The 16,004-nt window shown below is 56.4% G+C and overlaps 2 protein-coding genes across 9 annotated transcripts in view; one reads left to right on the plus strand and one right to left on the minus strand.

Moving 5' to 3' along the window:
• Nucleotides 1–1,008, minus strand: part of KYAT1 (kynurenine aminotransferase 1) — a 36,926-nt gene extending 35,918 nt beyond the window's left edge. For 3 of the 5 annotated variants that reach the window (XR_002337758.1, XM_021069820.1, XM_013993919.2), the window contains exon 1: nucleotides 877–1,008. The gene's annotated coding sequence lies outside the window, so the exon portion shown is untranslated. The remainder of the gene's footprint in view (nucleotides 1–876) is intronic. The other 2 variants (XM_003122209.6, XM_013993916.2) reach the window with 1 other exon arrangement.
• LRRC8A (leucine rich repeat containing 8 family member A) overlaps nucleotides 1,115–16,004 on the plus strand; it is a 28,870-nt gene continuing 13,980 nt past the window's right edge. Inside the window, exons 1-3 of one of the 4 annotated variants that reach the window (XM_013993913.2) lie at nucleotides 1,121–1,228; nucleotides 4,337–4,443; nucleotides 5,287–5,699. The gene's annotated coding sequence lies outside the window, so the exon portion shown is untranslated. The other 3 variants (XM_001928850.6, XM_005660498.3, XM_005660499.3) reach the window with 3 other exon arrangements.

Consider the following 16,004-nt stretch of genomic DNA (forward strand, 5'->3'; position numbering starts at 1 on the left):
TCCAGGGCTCAAATTCCAGCTTTTTCATTTCCTGGCTATGCGACATTACTAAGGTCCCTAATTTCTCAGCCTGGTTCCTCCCGTAATGGGGAAATACAAGACCTTCCAGCAGGAGAGCTGAAAGCACGCACCTGTCAGCCCTAGATAAACCAGAACCGGTCATTATTCTCATCTTCCCACTTTATTTTTAACCAACCTGTGCACTCGGTAGTAAATTCTTCCCCCATGTCCAGATCCCCAGGATCCCGGTTCTCCTGTTCGAGGCCACCCCAGTGAACAACTTCTCTCGCATTTATTTGACAAGGCGGCTGGTTCACACACCCGCAGACACCCGTACCCCTCCCCACAACACGTTCTTTCAAAACAATCGGTAGTATGATTAACGCTGTTCTTTTCGCTCCTTCCTTTTCCCATCTAAGTTATCTTGGAAGTCGTCCCATATTAGTGCGTATTGAACATTTTTCTTTTTAGTGGAGGCACTGTCTTTCAATGTACGGATTCTGTCTTAACGTGGTTGCCGTTACTATTATCAATCTGGATACTCCGAGGGCTCGGGATCCATAGAGCTGGAGTCCGGCACCCCGTTCCAGACCCGGCTCTGCTCAGATTTCGTCCAGTTGCATTGGGTTCTCTCTTCCCCACCGACTGCTGGGGGTGGGGGAGTGGGGGATGGGGGTGCAGAGAGGATCAGCCCGGAAGGTCCCTGTGTCCGAGTGCGGGTCAGCGAGAAGCGCGCGCAACGGCTCCCGGCTGGGTCAACCTTTCAGCGCAAACGAAGCGAGGGGTCTGGCACAATCGAGCTCGGAACCAGTTACCAGGCCCTCCCGCCACGCCACCTGACTTCGGGGCAGCAACGCTCAGGCAGCAGCTACTCACCCCCGCCTCGGCCGCTTCACCCTTCGTCCCCAAGCCGGCAAGGTTACAGCAGTCCCTGTCCCTTTAAGGGGGCCGAACCCCGGCTCCGCTACTTCCGCCCCAAAGCAACATGGCGCCAGCAGGGAGAGGAGGAGGAGGTGAAGGCTTGGAGACTGCGCCCCTCAAAAAGATGGCAACACCCTGGCCGCCGCGTTCGCGCCCGACGGTGACGTCACTTCCGGGGCGGAGGAGGCTGAGTGGTGCAGTGAGGGACAAACAAAAGGAGGCGCCGGAGGGGCGCTGCAGCCGGCGGCGGGACGGCGAGGCGGGGGCTCGGAGCTGCCGGCTGGGCGGCCGGGCGCGGCGGGCTCAGGTAAGAGAGTGGGGAGGGGAAGGGGGCACGAGCTGTCACCTCTCGAAATCCACTCCTATACGTCCCCGGCCAGCTGTCCGGCCCCGGGCGCCCTGGACAGGTCGGGTTCTGCCCGCCGGGGCCGGCTCCCTGGAGGCCTCCTGCCGCAGCTCAGTTCGGCCTTCCTCCGGGTTCCCCATCCCCGGGGTCGCTGGGGCCCCCACCCTCTCCGCGGTGCCGCGGCGCGCGAGCCCCCTCCCAGGCACCCCAGTGCCTCCTTGCGCTCTACATACCGGGAGTTTCCGCCTCGGCTCCCCCAGGTCCCCTTGTCATCCCCTGGGTTCCCCCAGATCCTCACCCCTCCACACACACATACCCCCTTCCTAGAGGTTCCACCTCTGGGATCTCTTCTTGGTAGTTTTTTTTTTTTTTTTCGTTTTCAAAAAAGCCCCTTCTCCTGGGCTTCTGACACCCCCCTCTTTCCTGGACCCCTCCCTCTCCTTGATCCGGCGGGAACTGTGCCCTGATCTGGGGCAGATCCCTGGCTAGGTTCTTGGGGGCTCTCTGGACTGAGATTCCTGGGAAACCTGGTCCAGGGTCCGAGGCTCTGGACCCTACAGATGTCCTGTGCATCCAGATGGGCGGGAGAGCCAGGTCTGATGAGGTCCAGGCTGGAGGTCCAGCAAAGTTGGCTCCCAAGGTGAAGGAGCTGAGCTGCCGGCATTTGAGGTTCATGATGATTCTGCTCCTTTTGTAGACTGCTTCTTTCCCCTGGTCTGGACTGGAGTGAACCAAGATTGAGCTGGTTCTTAGCTGATGCAACTGCTGCCTTTTTTGGGAAGAAGGAGTGGTGGTTGGGGGGTGTCTGGCAACCTCCTCCTGCTGGAGATTTGGCTGGAGAGGGGGGCAGCCCTTGGTGACCACACTCCTCCTTGATGGAGGCTTCCCTACCCCCCAGGAACCTTTTGAGGATGAAGAGGGAGAGAGCTTGATGAGGGAAGGGGAATTTGGATCTCAACTACAGAGGAAGGCTGGGACAGCTGAAAAGCTCCCAAAGGCCTCTCCCACCTTTTCCATTACGAGTGCTTTTTACCCCTGCCAAACTGTATCCTGCCCTCTGAGCAGACCGTCTGGCAGACAGACAGACTGGAGGCAGGAGGAGGAGGTCCGATGCTGTGATCCTTCCTGTGGAGGGACGGGGCAGTGGGAGTTTGTTCAGAGGAACTGGGCAGTGCCTGTGGCCCAGTCACACTGGCATTGCTTCCATGAAGGTCACGTTTTCTTCTGGCTCACAAGGGGAGGGAAGGACAGCTGACTGGTGCCAGAGGACTGGCTTTTGGAGAGGTGCTGGGGTAGGAATACTGACCGCTGCCTCCCTGTCTCCCAGTTTTAGCCATTCTTTGGGGTTAGCTTGAATGCCCCTCGCCTTCCAGGGGCTGTGGGCCACAGAGCAAGGGCCCGAGAAATGTTCATGACTTCCCCCAGATGCTCCATCCCCGGGACACACCTACTAGGAAGCCGTTTCCTCTGCACACTTTCAGTGGCCTTTCTGGACTGGGGTGGGGGTGGGGCGTGGGGTGGACTGCCCCTGTAGGTCAGGACTCAGGTCAGAACTCGGCCGGACCTTGGGTTGCTGCCTGGCTTGGTCTGGACCTCGCCTCTAGGAGGTGGAGGAAAAGAATCAGCCTGGTTCCTGACGCCCTCTCCCGAGAGTGGAGGTGATGGATTTTTCCAGGCTGATGGTCTGAGACCTCGTGGGGCGTCAGCTAGATTGGAGGTGGGGCCCTAAAGCCCAGCACAGCATCGTTCTGTCCCTTGACTCATTCATTCATTCCCTCAGCCATCCTTTGGTAAGGGCCTGGCCTGGGCCGGCAGTGGTACTAGGAGAACAGAGTCACTGGCCACGGTCTGGGAGGAGAGGCAGGCAGGAGAACGTTGATACAGCGGCCGGCATAACACTAGCAATGTTCCAGAGGCAGCCAGAGGACGAGGACTTAGCTGGGGTGAATACATAGGGGGAGGTCAGCTAGTGTTTCCTGCAAGAGGAAGGGTTAGGAGACTCCTCTGCCAGGGAGTCTAGAGGCCTGAGTTCTGGGCCCGCCTCTGTCCCGGACAAGTGACAGGACCTCTCAGCCTCCGGGTTGTGGGGGCGGGGGGGATCCCACTCCTTGCTGAGGGGGGTGGAGGTGGAGGCCGGCTCCCCTGGCTTCTGTTCCTCTATAGCCCCTGGCGCTTCACTGCCTAGCTGTCATCACCCTGTGCAGTATTGCCCCGTTGTTGACTGGCTCCCTGTGAGGCTGGGGACCGTCTCCTGCCTCTTTCCCCCAGCCTAGTGTCCACCATCAAGTAGCTGTGATACCTGCTCAGTGGTGTCAATGGCTGGAAGGCTCCACAGTCCCTTTGTGCAGCCGTGTCCATTCCCCCCCCAACCCCTTGCTCCCTTCCCGCTAATGCCTCCTTATCCTTTGGCCTTCCCTGCCTGATGGCTGGGTCATGCTTCCAGTTCCTGGCTGGTTTGGGCTGCCCCAGCCTGTAGTCCGATTGCACCTCTCTCTCTCCTACCCAGCTTGTCTTGTTCACTCTTGTGGACCGTTCTGAGCAGACTGCCTGGCATGTAGTAGGTGCTCACTAAATGCTTCTTAACTACAGGTGATGGCTGGCTTTTGTGTTTGCGTGGACGTTGTATGTCTGGGCCGGGGCCATGTCTCTGCCCGGATCCAGCTCACCCCGCTGTAGCTGACCTCTCCCCACTTCCGCCTCCAGTCCCAGATCTGGCCAGGCTGGACCGCTCAGCGCTCTCTAGATGTCCTCTTCTCTCCCCTCCAGGCAAACATGTGCCGTTCCTTCTGCCTGGAATGCTCTTTCTCAGCTCCCGCTCTTCCCCAGGAGTCAGCTCAGGCAGCGCCCGACCCTGCTAGCCTGGGCCTAGTGCTTCTGCTTTGTGCCATAGGGTCGGGGCTGCCCCAGCAGGGTCCCGGATGCTCAAGAGCCAGTTGTGACTGTTGATTTGGCATCTCCGCATAGACCGATCCCCTCTCGTCTGTGGCACAGCGCAGCCTGGCACCGAGCAGGCACTCAGACCATGGGTGGCACACACCTCTGCTGACAGCAGCTCTTGGTTCCTCGTAGGGAGGCAGCTTCCATGGAGCGGAAGGAATGCCAGGCCCCTGCCCCGACAGACGTGGGCCAGCCTCAGCGCCGACAGCCGACACGCAGATAGCAGAGCCATCCGCAGGGTAAGGACTGGCCAGCCGCGGCCTCCGGGCAGGTGCCTTCCCCAGCCCAGAGGGCGAAGAGCAGCGTATCTCTCCCTGCAGCCCTTTGCCCTCCTCTGTGTAAGTCAGGGCTTCTAGGGCAGAGGTGGCAGAGACAGAATTCTTCTGTCTTCTCTCGACTCAGGGGCCAGCTGAGGAGCACATGGCTGTCCTCCTCTCGAGGCCGGTGTGAACATGCATCACGGACTCCTGGGTTGTGTCCGTCCGGGTGGTTGTTAATGCTGTCTTGTGACCACGTTTCCCAAGGCATGTTCCGTGGAACAGCCAGTTTCTGTGGTCCCAGAGATCAGGTGACTCTGGGCACAGTGGCTTGTCTTGGTCTGCGCTGCAGGCCTTCTCAGAGCCTTGAAGGATGTCGAGAGGGAGCCAGCAAGTCGTGTCTCCCCACACTTATTTGGCCATGTGGCATCTTTGGGGACGGGGGCTTCCTCGGCCAACTCTGGAAAACGGTTCCCAAAGGCAGGAGTGTGCCCCATTAGGACCCAGACTTTGTCGTCAGGCCTAGGCTTGAGTCCCAGTTGTCACGTGCTCGACAAGTGACTGTGAGCCAGTCCCTGCACCTCTCTGAGCCTCGGCTTCCTCATCTCTGAAAAGAGGATGAGAGCAGCCCCCTGCCTCCCTCTGGGGTGTTTTGAAGGTTAACTGTGTTGACACCAGGAAGGTAGCACAGAGTGTCCCAGAAGGCGCTCCCTAGTTGTAGCGGGTGTGTGTAGACTGCTTTACAGTTTGTGAAAGCGCCCTTCTCTGTGACCCCTTGGGTTATTGGAGGACGCTCAGGCAGCGGCCTCGATCTCCTGTTTACAGACGTGGAAACGGAGGCTCCGAGGGAGGAAGCAGCTCTCCCAAACTCATCAGGAAGGAAGACAGCGATGTGGGACTTGAACCAGACCCTGGAACCCTGGGCTGGGGGCCGGGGGCATCCACTTCCCTGGCCCTCCCCAGCCTGGATTTTAGAGGAAATAGTCTCCTCTTTTTTTGGGGGGGGTAATTGCCAACAATTCCCTGGGCATTTTATGTTACCGTGATGTTTTGCTTTTAAAGTCACGTGGGAAGCCCAAGCCTCGGACCGCATCTCCAGAGATGTGAGTGCGCAGCGGGGGTTTGTCCCACGTGTATCACCACCCTTTGCTCATTTTCCTAAAATCTAGTCCTGGTGGAGCTGCTGCGTCTCACCTTGCTCCCGTTCATTTAATGGTCCGCCCTGGCCTCTTTCCGAGGTAAGGGTAAAGCCGTGGGAGAGTCCCTGCCTGAAGGGGCCCTGCCTCCTCACTGTTCTGGGGCTTTCGAGCTGTTTGCCGGGCAGTTACAGCAGCGGGGGTGGGGGTGGGGGTGGGAAACGCCTGGGGTGTGATCGAGTTGACTCCCCTGTTTATTGGGACAAGGTCAGCCAACGCCAGGCCTGCCCTGTAGGAGTTTCCTGTTGGTTTGGAGGAACTTTCCCCCCACCCCCCGCCCCGGCCGGCCGCCGAGGTCTCTCTGGCCAGCCATGAGCAGGAAGCATCAGGTCCTACTTATCTGAGATCAGAATTCCTCCTCCGTGCCAGGGAGGAGCGGCAGGGGTCGGCCTGAGAGGCTTTGGCCTCCAGCTTTGCGCCCTCCTCTGTCTGCCTGGAGCAGGGCCGCTTGCTTGACTTGGCCTGAGCCTGGCGCCGACTCGCCTGACCCCGGCCGTCCTGGAGCAAGGCTCGGTCTTGCTTCCCTCCGGACGTTTCCCTCGGGTTTTAGCCTTGAGCGTGGACAGGCGAGTTGAAGGCAGGGGTTGCCCCGTGACCCAGGTCTAAAGGTGCTCCGCTGGGGCTGGACAGCCTCAGGATGGGTCTGGGCAGGAGGGACCGCTGGCCTGGCAGCCGGGACTGCCCTGGGGGAAGCGAGGTCTGTGCAGAGATGTGTCCCTCGGCTGGCAGTGCCCAGCTCTCCGTCCTGCCCCTCTCTCTCCTGGTCTTGCCCTGGAGCCTCTTCTCGCACGGGATGCTTCTGGCGGGAGCCCGCAGTTGGCCTCTTGGTAGATGATGCCCTGCTGTCCTTCCAGCAGCTTGGGCGCGGTGGCCACGGTGCCAGCCTAGTGGCGTGCTGGGACGCTGTAAAGTTGCCCGTCTTACCCGCCGCTGCCTCCCGGGTGTGGTTGTTCTGCTGTTTCACAGGCGAGGAGGCCAGGGCTCAAGGCACGGGGGCCGTTGCCCAGAGCTGTGCAGCCGAGGGGCAGAGCCAGGACGCCGCCAGTGTCCGTTCATTGCAGTGGCCTGTGCTCTTTCCACCCCACCTTCTGTGGGTCTTTTTCTCCAGGTTCTTGGGCGTGGGGGAGCTTGTTCAAAATGCTGATTCCCTGGACCTGTCACCACGGGCCTGTGGAGTCCGCACTTGGGAGAAGCCTGCCAGGCGCCATGGGGCTGGGGGGCCTGCCTGCCACGCCAGCCGACGGTGACCCTGGAGACTCGGTCAACCCTGGTCCCCTTCTGGCCACCCTCGGTGTGAAAGCGGGGCTGGTTCCCTCGGGCCGCAGATTCTAGCAACTTCCTAATGTGTGGCGGGGCGGGGTTGGGGGGTGTCTGAGGTTTCTAGAACGGCTTTTATTTCCAGCTGCAAACATCCCCTGCGCTCTTTCCCGATGCGTTTCTACCTCATCTCGCATCTCGTAGTAAGTTCTGTGTTTAATCGTCCCTCGAGGACTTAAAACCTCAAAATTAAATAGACACGGCGCTGCAGCCTCGTGCCCAGAGCAATGTAGAAGTGGCTGTAAAATTCCATGGCTCTCACATGCCACCTGGGCCCCCTCAGAGGTGTCACTGCGAACTCACGCCCCTGACAGAGGCGGCTTGTTGACAAAGATGCCTACCTGTGCGTCCCATCTGGCTGGCGCCCTGGGTCAGGAGCACTGAGGTGGTCCCTCCAGCTGAGCCAGGCCCCTGGGTCCCCAGGAGGAGAGGCTTCTGCAGGCTCCCTCTGGGTGTCCCTGCCCACATCCTGTTCCAGGTCTGGGAAGGCGGTGCCGGTATTCAGAGCAGATCAGGACCTGTCTTCAAGGCCTCTCTGTCCCCATGGGCCCAGCCCCAGCCCCTGGTTTCTGGGCTCAACCCAGAGCTGGGCTCCCTTCCAGAGTTCCCTTACGGCTGTACCTGAGGGGCCAGAGGCGCCCGAGGATGGCCTGCTGGGGTTCCCTGCCGAGACCTTGATTCCACACATCCCTCGGGAAACGGGGGTCTTGTCCCTGGAAGCGTTTCCAGGGTTCTGGGTGCCCAAGTGGGTCCAGGAGACCTGCTGGCCTCTGAGACCGACGGGCACAGTGGAGAGGCAGGCCTGGGCGGCCTTTTCCACTGTCTTCTCGCTGTGTGGTCTGGGGCAGGTCACTTAACCTCTGTGGGCCTCGGACTTCACACCCCTAAAGGGAGCGAGAAAACCCACCATAATGGTTACAGCTCCATTATGGAGGCGTACCACGTGGCGTGGTGGGCCCTGAGCCCCGAGCTTTCTGTGGGCTCCCTGGTTCAGTCCTCACTGCCCCCCTGCCAGGAATAGGCTCATCAGCCTAGGTGAGGAAAGCACAGCCCGGGGAGGCGAAGCACCTCTCCCAAGGCCACAGCTGGTGAAGTGGGGACCACCGCACTGGGTTCGTGGAGACTGGGAGCCGAGGCCCAGGAAGTGCCAGGCGCTGTGCTAGCCCTCCGTCCATGTCAGAAACCGGGAACTCATGTCAGGACCACGCCAGCCGGGCAGGGTGAGGGGAGGGCCTGGCTCAGGGAGTCAGTGTGGGAAGCCCGGTGGCTGTCCCGCACCTGTCACCCTTCACCCCGGCAGGCCACCGGGAGGCCACCGCACCCTGGCGGATTTGCTTGAGGACCAACCTGTTTGGGAGGCCCAGCCCACAGGAGGGCAGTTTGGAACTGAAACTTGCTCCCTCCTCCCACCCGCCTCTCTCCCGTCCCTCCGCTTTCACCGGAAAGCGAGGGCGTGCCCTTCTGGTGGCGTGGATGGATGGGAGCCAGGCGGCGCCCCCAGCCCCCCAGGCCCTAGCTGCTGACTCACCCGGCTGGTGGGGGGGACCGAGTGTGAACCAGATGACAGCTGGCCCTCCCTCTCCCCCGCGGCTCCGGACAGAGAAGGCCCCAGGGTGCTGACCCGGGAGCACAGTCACACAGTCACAGGCGCAGAGCGCTCCCGGACAGGCCAGGCCGGCCACCCAGTGTCTTCCTGGGGCCTCTTGGGACGGCCCCTCCCCCTTCCCTGGGGGGTGGAAGGACAGCCTCCCCGAGTGTGGTACGAGGGGCGCCAGCCCCCTCCACCAGGATGTTTTCCCAGCCTCTCTGTTTGGCCTTTAACAAAAGGCTCTCTGTGCCTGTGTCCGCGCAGCGTGGCCTGCCAGCCAGGGCTCAGGTGTGGAAGCCAGGTCTCTGCAGGCCCGGCGGGAGCGCCCAGGGGGTCACCCTCTGGCCCAAGGGGGCAGCTCTCATTCCTTTGACTCCCTTCCCCATCCGTGAGAAGCCTCTGGAGGAAATCAGCAACATGGGCCAGGCCTGACACCTAAGGGGTGGCTCTGGGCACAGCCTCCAGCTCTCCGTCTCTGTCCTGTCCTGAAACTCCTGGCCCCTTGAGTGTGGCCTGAGTCCTGGGGGCCTCGGGGAAGTCTGGTCTGTGCTCGGAGGTGTTGTGCTTGCAGCTCCGCGCTCTCCTGGGTGCTTCCCACTGAATTCCGGAGGGTTTTCCGCTGTGGCAGGTGCGTGGGGGTAATGGTAACGCACTTTCCTCTGTGCTGGAGGTTGAATTGTCCTCTAACGTGTGTCTTTTGTTATTTTTATTTCTCACACTAAGCCTCTGAGGTGGGCCCTGACATTCCCATTTTATGGTGGAGGAAACTGAGGCTTGGAGAAGAAAAGTCCTTCGTCTGGGGGCTGAGCTCACCCACCCTGAGGCATTAGGTTCCCTGCGCCCTGTCCCAGCACGTGCTGCCCCATGGGGCGAGCAGGGTGGGCCAGCCTTTTCTCACAGACTAGGCGTCAGGGACTTCTCTTAAATTCACAAGCTTCCAAACCACGCCTTAAGGAAAGTCTTTTGTTTTACTCCCCAAGTATTTTTACTGTTCACAAAAGTACCAAATTTAGTAGCCAGTACTGGAATCATAAAGTTTTTGTCCGTTTGTGACATTTTATATCATTTTATCACACGTGATATGTCATACATTTTCTATACCGGTCAGCATCTTCCGTTTTATTATCACTCAGTATCTCTCAGAAATGTTTGGGGTTACTGTGTACAAATCTATGAAGTAGGTGGCACTGTTCTTATTTTTTATTTTTATTTATTTATTTTTTTTGGTCTTTTTTGTCTTTTCAGGGCCGCACCCGCACGGCATACGGAAGTTCCCAGGCTAGGGGTCCAATCAGAGCTGTAGCTGCCAGCCTACGCCAGAGCCACAGCAACACCAGATCAGAGCCGCATCTGTGACCACAGCTCATGGCAACGCCGGATCCTTAACCCACTGAGCAAGGCCAGGGATCAAACCCACAACCTCATGGTCCCTAGTCGGATTTGTTTCTGCTACACCATGACGGGAACTCCTTATTTTTTAATTTTTTGACCACACCCACAGCATGTAGAAGTTCCCGGGCCAGGGATCAAACCCCCTGCTACAGCAGTGACAACACCAGATCCTTAACTCACTGAGCCACCAGGGGACTCCTGTTCTTGTTTTAAAGTTGCTGAAAACAGAGGCTTGGGGTAAATAATTTGCCTGGAGCCATGGAATTGTTTCATGCTAGGGCTGAATTTGAACCCATGTCTCCCCAACTTCAAAGCTATTGCTCTTCATACTCCCTGAGATCTGCCTGCTGCCAGGGGGAGGGGAGGAGACAGGAGGGGAGGGGTGGGGCTCTCGGGGTTGCCTCTCTGACCCTCCGGGGTTAGGGATGCCCCAGCCCTGCTGGAGGAACCTGATCCTGTTCTCTCCACCTGCGTGCGCTGCGCAGTGGGAAGGATCGGGCTGCATCCCACTCACTTCTGCGTCTCCCTGGGGGGCGGGGCAGGACCAGGCCAGGGTGATGCTGCTTTCTGCAGTATCCTCAGAGGCCGCAGGTGCTGCTGAGCCAGCCGGGGGCAGGCCAGTGCTGAATCTGCTGGCTCGGCCGTCATCCAATAGAGAGAGGACCAGCCAGGAAGGCTGAAAGTAGAGGATTGTTTGGGTAAAGTGTATGTGCCGTAGTTGAAGCACACAGAAAGTACAAAACTAGAACAGGTGTCTTTGTACCTGGGACTCAACTTTGTCAGACTTTTTTTTTTTTTCTTTTTGTCTTTTGTCTTTTTAGGGCCACACTCACGGCACATGGAGGTTCCCAGGCTAGGGGTCCAATCGGAGCTGAAGCTGCAGGCCTACAGCACAGTCACAGCGACGCAGGATCCAAGCTGCATGCAAGCAGTGGCTGCAACCTACAACCATAGCTCACGGCAACACCCAGTCCTTAACCTACTGAGCGAGGCCAGGGATCGAACCTGCATCCTCATGGATGCTAGTCAGGTTCGTTAACCACTGAGCCACGACGGGAACTCTTTTTTTTTTTTTTTTTTTTTCTTTTTGTCAACTTTGTCAGACCCAAAGTAATTGCTTCGGATATGCACACACACACACACACTCACACACCTCCTCTCTCCCTCTCTCAAGTCATTTCAGGCCCAATCAAAGCCTCTTCCCCAGGCGCGTTTTCTTTCCTCTCTACATGAAATTATCACCTTGATTTTGGGGTTTTCCATGCATGTTTTCATACCTTCGCCACACTGGGATTTACACCTTATAGAGAACCTCCCATAACGTGTGTATTCCTCTATAGCTTGGTTTTTGGCTCAGCGTCGTCTCAGGGTCTGTCCACGTTGGTGTGTGTAGCTAACGTTCATCACCTTTCGTTGCTTTAGCAATCAGCTCTATGATTAGAGCAACATATCCTTTCTCCTGTCGATGGGTATTTAGGTTGTTGGTTTTCTGCTCTTGGGAACACCTCTCGAGTGGTCCTTCTTCACCATGGCTTTGCATGTGTGTGTGTAGAGCGACTCTAAGATCTTTAACCAGGAGTGAAATTGCTGGGTTCAAGGGTGTATACGTTCTGTCTCTTAATCTAAGAAGTCAACATTTCTGCCATTCGCAGGGGAGTGAAATGGCACGTGATTGTTTCAATGTGCGTCTCCCGATTAATAATGAAATTAAGAATTACTTCATACATGACTTTCCCATTTGTCTTTTTTTCCTGGGAATTGTCTGTTCATATGTTTTGCTGTTTTTCCCCTGTTGGATTGTCTTTTTTGTATATTTGTAGAAGCTCTGTGTTTGTTCTGGATATTGATCCTTTGGCAGCTGTGACCATTGCATAACTCTCTTCCGAGTTTGAGAATCCTCTCACTTATTTTTTATTATGTCCTTCGATGTACATACATTTTAACTTCAATATGATCAATAGGTCAGTCTCTTCCTGTAAGGATTTGTACTTTTGATAAGAAATCCTTCCCTGTCTTGGGAGTTCCCTTCATGGTAACAAACCCGACGAGGAACCGTGGGGATGTGGGTTCCGTCCCTGGCTTCGCTCGGTGGGTTAAGGATCCAGCGTTGCTGTGAGCTATGGTGTAGGTCGCAGACGAAGTTCGGATCCTGTGTTGCTGTGGCTGTGGTGCAGGCTGGCGGGTGCTGCCTTAAAAAGCAAAAAAATAAATAAATAAATAAGAAAACCTTCAATCCTTCTCTGTCTTAAAGACATTAGGATAATCTGATTTTTCTTTAAACATTTTCAAGTTTTGCTTGAGGTCTTTAATTCATTGGAATTTATTTTCACATGAGGAGGCAGATGGGGCTGTGTTTTTTCCATGTAGTAAACCAGTTCCATGTATGGATTCCCATCCTTTTCCCCTAAGCCTGCAAAGCCAGTGCTGTCATGTCTACGTTTCCAGAAATTTGGGGGTTTGTCTCTAGGCCCACTTTTCAAGTCCTCTGGTCCGTCCATCTATCCTACATCAGCACCCCCTCGGCTGAATTCCTAGAGCTTTATAGTAAGTCTCCTCCCACATGAGTCTTCCACATTGTCTTAGCCATTCTTTTTTTTTTTTTGGTCTGTCTTTTTGCCTTTTCTAGGGCCGCTCCCACGGCATATGGAGGTTTCCAGGCTAGGGGTCCAATCAGAGCTGTAGCCACCGGCCTACGCCAGAGCCACAGCAACTCGGGATCCCAGCCGCGTCTACAACCTACACCACAGCTCACGGCAACGCCGGATCCTTAACCCACTGAGGGAGGCCAGGGATCGAACCTGCAGCCTCATCGTTGCTAGTCGGATTCGTTAACCACTGAGTCACGACGGCAACTCCTGTCTTAGCCATTCTTGATCCTTTGGAATCTTGGTTTTTAAAACATCTTTTTTTGTAGTTAACATACGTTTGTAATAGAAAATAGAGGTACGCTTAGAGTGAAAAAAGATTATAAACAGCAGTCTAATCTCACTGACAGCGTTTTTCAAATATATGTCCAAGTGATTGCGAATGGTTTACTCTATCACAATTTCATTGCCTACTTTTTTTTTTCCCGCTTTTCCAAGTTTTATGGAAGTGTAGTGAGTTTATGCTGTGATAATTTCCACTGTACCACAGAGTGATGTGGTTACACACGGACGCACATTCATTCTTTTTCAGATCGCTGCCTCCTTTTTGCATTTAACGTGTTTAGTCACGTCATCAAGTCATTGAGTGTTTCGCTCTAACACGTTTTTATTATTTCATAGCATTCCATCATCTGATTATTCGATAGGTGTTTAACCAGGCACCCAGTAACACGCATCTGGGTTGTTTCCAGTTTTCCCGCGGTGCAGATAACAGTGATGAACAGCAGGGACTGGGACGGACCTGGAGCGGCCCCTGTCCTGCGGCCCCGCCCTCACTGGTGTGTTGCCCACGAGCTTTAACCGGGTGCAGCCAGGGTGAACCCCACCTCGCTGCATGGGCGTTAAGCCCTGACCTCTTGAAGGGCACAGTCTGTAGCTTATGGTGATTTAAGAAGAAGGAGGATTAGCTGGACCGGAGCACAGTGGACGGCAGGGCCTCTGGCCTTTTCGTCTTTCTCAGCCACCTCGATTTCATCCCTGTAATCTTTGTCCTCTGGTCAGGACCCTCTCCAAATTCTCCATCTCCTGGGGCAGAGACCCCTCCTGCCCTGACTCCCCATCACCGTCCTGAGGTTGCCCCCCGCCGAGAGCCACAAAAGAACACCGCGTCTCTCTCCACCTGAGCGCCAGTTTTGGCTTTCTTTTCTTTTAGATTCTATTTATTTTGAATGCTACACGACTTTTCAATCACAAAGCTAATGCATGCTGGTAAAAAATTACAGTTTCCTTTCATTCTGCCCCCTGTTCCCACTCCAAGAGGGAGCCCTTGCCCACAGCGCCAGGGAGTTGGTCAGGGTTTATCCACATGGAATTGTGTTTATTTATGATTCTGGCTCTCGCTTTTTCCCCAAACGGCATCACATAGAGAGCACTTTTATTCCTCTGAAAAGGTCCCGTTGCATTCGAGTGGCTTATTTAACAGACCAGGGTCTAATTATTGCGGGCCTCCTGTATGCCAGGCCCCAGCTACCTCTGTCTCTTTGCCAGGTGTCGGGGCAGGTCTCTGCAGATGCTTTTCCTTCTTCTGTTTCCTTCTTTTGTGCTCTGCTTCTGCGCTCTTTTCATCTACCCATCAACTGTCTGTCGAAGTCAGGGTTGCTGTGGGGGGCCAGGTCTGTGCCTACTGTAGCCCCATTCCACAGATGCGGGAACCAAGGCTCAGAGAGGTGAGGTTACCTGCCAGTGTCACTCTGTTGCTGAGTGGCAGAGTCCAGGCTGGCCCAGCCGGGCCTTTCCCTCTAATCCCCCATTACCACTGCTCCCTGCTCTCCACCTGCCCGGGGCTCCCACCAGGCAGGCAGTCTGGTGAACCTCACTCCTGTGAACTCCTGAGAGTCCTGGGAGCATGGCGAGGTATCTGTTATCAAGTGCATTATGGGTGGGGAAACCAAGTCCTGCTCCCCACCCCCACCCCCCACCTCCCCACTGCCTGGACCAGGAGTGTCGGCAGTGGCGTTGTGAGAAGGAAGGTGTCTGGGCGTGCTGAGGCCTGGGTCACGCGCCCCTTGGTACCTTGACCGCCTTATACAGAACGTGGGCATATCCATGACACATCTTTGCTCCCTTCCAGACGGGAAGCTAAGGCCCCCTGAGAGAGGCTGTGTCATACCTCTGCCTGGGCGGTACTGGCTCCGGAGGGCTCAGTGCAGGGGGTGGTGGTGAATACACTGCTGCAGGAAACCCCCTGAAAAGTGCACTTGCCCTAACTGGGAAAAGGGGTCCTGACTCCCTTGAATCTGCCCCCCTTCTCTTAGGATGCTTTCCTGCCCCGGGGATCCGCTGGAAGTGCTGCTTGTCTGGCTCCACCCCAGATCTGGGTTTGAAGGTGGCCCCTGACAGGCAGTGTGAAGTTGGGCACATGACTTCTCGCCCTGAGCCTCAGTTTCCCAATTTATAGAATGGGTGTGAGGAATATTACTCAGCCTGGAAAAGGAAGGACATTCTGACACCTGCTACAGCATGGATGCAGCTTGAGGATCATATGTTCACAAAAGGGCAGATATTGTACGACTCCACTTGTGTGAAATAGCTAGAGTAGTCATGTTTATGGAGACAGAAAGGAGAATGGTGGTTACCGGGGGCTGGGGAAGGGGGCAGTGGGAGTCAGTGTTCAGTGGGGACAGAGTTTCACTTTTATAAGACGAAGCATTCTGGAGATGGATGTACTTAATGCCGCTGAGCTATACACCTAAACACGGTTAAAACTGAATTTTGCCACAATAAAAAAGTTTTGAGAAAAAAAAGGAAGGGTGCCCAGAACAGTTTGCACCTCCTGGGCTTGTGAGGATTCTGGGCTGGGCCCTCATTCCTGTCGGGGAGCTGTTCCAGCTGTGGGTGTTTAGTCACCTTGAGTCACAGGTCCCTGTGCTGGCACTCCCTGCCTGAGGGGGATCCCGCTCTTCCCCAGGGCCCTGGGGGTTGGGCAGGAACAGGGAGGGGGCCCAGAGTTTCCCCAGCTCCCTCCCTCTGCCCCAGCCCTTGTCCCCTTGAGGCTGTGGTCCCGCCCACCACTGAGACCACGCCCTTCCCTCCATCCGCAGGCTGCCTCTCTGTGCCTTTAATGAGCACCTGCTGTGTGCTGTAGACCTTGTCCTCCAGCAGCATCTGGTGACAATAGGTCAGACCAGGCCGAAAGGCTTGCCCAAAGCCAAACTCCCCCTCCCCACCCCTGCCCATGTAGGTCTCTGGCTCAGCTGAGCATCTAGGCTGCTGGCTCCCCCGCCCCCCACTCACCCCCTGACCACCTGGCTGTCTGTCTCCTCTTGGGGGCCAGTCTGGGCCAGCTGCCTCGTCCCTGGCCCCCTGGGGACTAAAGCCAGGGCTTTGGAGTCTACACCTTCTTTCCAGATGTCCCCCAGAGCGCCATCAGAGAGGGGCGGTGGCTTGTCTGGAGTCCCACAGTGA

This window comes from Sus scrofa, chromosome 1 (genome assembly GCF_000003025.6).
Source record: "Sus scrofa isolate TJ Tabasco breed Duroc chromosome 1, Sscrofa11.1, whole genome shotgun sequence".
NCBI classification, from domain to species: domain Eukaryota; kingdom Metazoa; phylum Chordata; class Mammalia; order Artiodactyla; family Suidae; genus Sus; species Sus scrofa.